Below are 4,418 nucleotides of genomic sequence, written 5' to 3' on the forward strand. Positions count from 1 at the left end.
AGCTCGAGCTAGCTGATAAACTTTCCTTTTGCTTTTGCATTATCGTGTCTGTGGTGACTTCCTCGTGCCGACATTCCTTTCCGGTCTCAACATTTGGTGCGTTGGCTGGGAAGGACAATTCGGAATGAGTGAAGTTGCCTGCGATGCGATAGTAGGAAAGTTTCAGGAAGCCGGCAGGACTAGAATACGTCCTTTGCGTGGGGACACTAGTCCATCAGGAAAGGCTGGAAACCGGCGGACGCGCCTGATGAGTGGGGGAAGGAGCCCTTCCCCAACTCACAGGCAGGCTGTGGGCGCTTTTTGGTAAGGGCAGCCCACTTCAGGGGAGGAGGGAGGCCCCTCCAATCTGTGGTACTGGAACGAGATCTCTGCTGGGTGTCGGATATTTGTGCTGTCTGTTTAGGTGTCTCTTGTTGTGTGGCCACTTGTCTTTTATTTGTTCTGTGTTTTCTTAAAGGAGGTTGAAATGGGACAGAAACAGACTACCCCTCTGTCCCTGATGGTTGAACATTTTTCAGAGTTTAAAACCAGGGGATCTAATTAGTCTGTGATAATTAAGAAAAATAAACTAATAACTTATTGCTCTTCAGAATGGCCCTCTCTTGAGGTGGGGTGGCCTCCGGAGGGCTCACTGGATGGAAAGGTGATCACAGCCGTATTCGACCGAGTCCAGGTGCCAGGCCCCCGTGGGCACCCAGAACAATTTCCTTACATTTTAGTGTGGCAAGATATAGTGACTAACCCGCCCCCCATGGCTAAAACCTTTTCTTCCGAACCTCTCTGTTAAGGTATTAACATCCTCGCTCGGGACTAGCGAAAAGGAGAAACCGAGACGACCTGGGTCCCGAGCAGCTGTTCCACCGGTCTTGCCTGATTCTCAGGCTGACCTTGATCTGATGGATATAGAAAGCGGTGTATCTCCACCTCCCTGTGCCCCTCCGCCACCTTCCCACCCTCTCCAGGTTCCACAAGTATCGGGAGGGAATGCAGCAAGTGCTCCAAGTGCGCCGCCTGTCATTATAGGTCCAGCCTCTGGCCTCTGCCCACGCCAGAGGGGCTCCAGGCTGAAGCTCCATCGTCTACTGTCCAGGCACTGCCTCTCAGAGCAAATGGCCCGCCCCGTGAGGATGGAAGCAGAACCTGGCAGTACTGGCCGTTTTCAACATCGGACCTGTATAACTGGAAAGCGTAAAACGCCCCCTTTTCTGAAAACCCCCAAAGCCTAATTAATTTGTTAGATTCTATATTGTTTACTCATAACCCCACTTGGGATGATTGTCAGCAGCTATTGCAGGTTTTGTTCACCACTGAAGAAAAAGAAAGGATCTTGACCGAAGCCAGGAAAAATGTGCCTGGGGATAATGGGCAACCGACAACGCTTCAGAATTTAATTGGCACTGGGTTCCCGTTATCTCCTCCCGGTTGGAGCTCTGAACAACCTGAAGGTAGGGAGCGTCTCCAAAAGTACCGCCAGATTCTAATGGCCAGTCTCTGGGCGGCGGCGGCGGCGGCGGCGGCGGCGGCGGCGAGGAAGCCGACTAATTTGGCCAAGGTAAACCTAGTCAGGCAGGGGCCGACAGAGTGCCCTGCAGCATATCTAGAGAGGATGATGGAAGCGTTTAGACTGTATACTCCCATGGACCTGCTAGCCGATGAGAGTAGAGCAGCAGCGGTCCTATCTTTTGTAAACCAAGCAGCCCCTGATATCAGAAGAAAGCTTCAGAAGATAGACAGATTAGGTGAGCAGACCCTACAGGACTTAATGAAAGCAGCAGAAAGGGTGTATAATACTAGAGAAACCCCAGAGGAAAGGGAGGAAAGAATATGGAGGGAGGAAAGGGAATTCCAAGCTAAAGAGAATAAACAAAATCAGAAAGAGTTAGCAAAGATTTTCTTTGCCAGAGCTCGGGGAGACTTAGGGAGAGGGAGAGGAAGGAGACAAGACCAACATGACAGGCCCCGCCGAGACCCACCCCTGGCCCCGAACCAATGCGCATTTTGCAAAGGGACCAGACACTGGAAGAATGAATGCCCAAAGAAAGAGAACAAAAAATATGAAAAGCCTACTCCTGTTAGGACGCTGATGGCAGGTGAGGACAGCGACTAGGGGAGATGGGACTCAGAACCCCTCCCTGAGTCTTGGGTAACCTTGAAGGTGTAGGGGAAGCCAATAGAGTTCCTGGTGGATACAGGGGCTCAGTACTCCATCCTAAATAAGAAGGAGGGAAAGATTTCTTCAAAAACTAGCCTCGTCCAGGGGGCAACAGGGGCAAAGCGGTATCATTGGACAATGCAGCGACAAGTGAATCTGGGAACTAAGCAAGTGTCCCATTCATTCTTAATTGTACCCGATTGTCCTGCACTGCTGTTAGGAAGAGACTTATTATCCAAAGCCCAAGCCCATATATTCTTTCACAAAAACGGTGTCCAGGTTACCGATGGGGAAAGCTCCCCTCTACGGGTCCTGACGGTCGCCTTGCACGACGAATACCGCTTGTATAAAGATGTAGAAGACCGATGTGCAGACTTAACGGATATGGCTCCATGGCTGGAAGAGTTCCCCTAAACCTGGGCAGAAACTGGAGGAATTGGATTGGCAAGACACCGACCACCCATTATTGTGGACTTAAAACCCTCTGCCACACTGGTGAGAGTCCGACAGTATCCCATGCCTAGGGAAGCCCGGGAAAGCATACAACCCCATATCCAGCAGCTGTTACGGGAAGGGGTACTAAAGAGGTGCCGGTCTGCATGGAATACACCTCTCCTCCCAGTAAAGAAACCAGGGGGAGAGTACCAACCGGTGCAGGATCTGAGAGAGGTAAATCGCCGAGTTGAAGACATACATCCCACAGTCCCTAACCCTTATACGCTGCTCAGCAATCTTCCCCCAGATCATGTGTGGTATACTACCCTGGACTTGAAGGATGCTTTCTTTAGCCTGCCCCTAGCCCCGCAGAGCCAAGACATTTTTGCCTTCGAATGGGTTGATGAGATGGATAAAATCCTCGGCCAGCTGACCTGGACAAGGTTGGTCCAAGGGTTCAAGCACTCACCCACTTTGTTTAATGAAGCCTTGAGTGACGACCTACGTGAGTACCGGGGCCAAAACCCGCAAATAACTTTACTACAATATGTAGATGACTTGTTAATAGCAGCCCCCGACCGGGCAGGGTGCCTCGAAGCAACCAGGAAACTGCTCACCACTCTGGGAGAGCTGGGATATCGAGCTAGTGCCAAGAAAGCTCAGATAGCTAAGCCAGAAGTCACATATTTGGGGTATAAGTTAAGAGCTGGGCAGAGGTGGCTCACTGAAGCCATGAAACAGACGGTCCTACAGATTCCCCAACCCACAAGCCCAAGGCAGATGAGAGAATTTTTAGGAACAGTAGGTTATTCTCAGCTGTGGATTTTAGATTTCGCCACAAAAGCGAAGTCACTCTATGAACTCAGCAGGGAAGGGTCGGAGTGGGACTGGACTCCTCAGAGGGACTCAGCTTTTAAAGAACTTAAGGAAGCACTCCTTAAAACCCCAGCATTGACATTACCTGACCCCACTAAACCATTTCATCTGTTTGTTGATGAGAAAAAAGGAATAACCAAGGGGGGTCCTAATACAACAACAGGGGCCATGGAAGAAGCCAGTAGCATACCTCTCAAAGAAATTGGATCTAGTAGCAGCAGGATGGCCCCCTTGCGTGAGAATTATTGCTGCCACCACTTTGCTAGCTAAAGATGCAGATAAGTTAACCCATGGACAGACTTTGAAAGTGACCACTCCCCATGCCATTGAAGGAGTGCTCAAACAGCCTCCAGGGAAATGGATAACCAACGCCAGATTAACTCATTATCAGAGTCTATTACTTGACACTCCAAGGGTGCAATTCTTAGCCCCAACAGCTTTAAATCCCGCCACCCTGTTGCCTGACCCTGACCTAGATAAACCTCTGCACGACTGCTCAGAGATACTCGCAGAGGTAAATACGGTCAGAAAGGACTTGTGAGACTGCCCGTTGGAAAACAGTGACTTCACCTGGTTCACAGATGGAAGCAGTTTCGTACAGGATGGACTAAGGTATGCAGGTGCCGCGGTGGTAAACGACCGGGAGGAGATTATTTGGGCCGACGCTTTGCCACCAGGAACTTCCGCTCAGAAAGCTGAACTTATCGCCCTGGCAGAGGCATTGGAAAGAGCAGAGGGAAAGAAGCTAATGGTGTATATGGACAGTCGTTACGCATATGCGACTCTTCATATACATGGCGCCATCTACTGGGAGCGTGGGTTCAAAAACACAGAAGGAAGAGAAATAAAGAACCAGACGGAAATTCTTCGCTTGTTATCAGCTGTCACCCGGCCGCGAATGGTAGCGGTAGTCCACACCCCAGGGCATCAGAGAGGACACTCACCTGAAGCAAAA

The sequence above is a fragment of the Orycteropus afer genome, unplaced genomic scaffold (genome assembly GCF_000298275.1).
Source record: "Orycteropus afer afer isolate SDZICR_OR568_19922 unplaced genomic scaffold, OryAfe1.0 scaffold00026, whole genome shotgun sequence".
NCBI lineage: Eukaryota > Metazoa > Chordata > Mammalia > Tubulidentata > Orycteropodidae > Orycteropus > Orycteropus afer.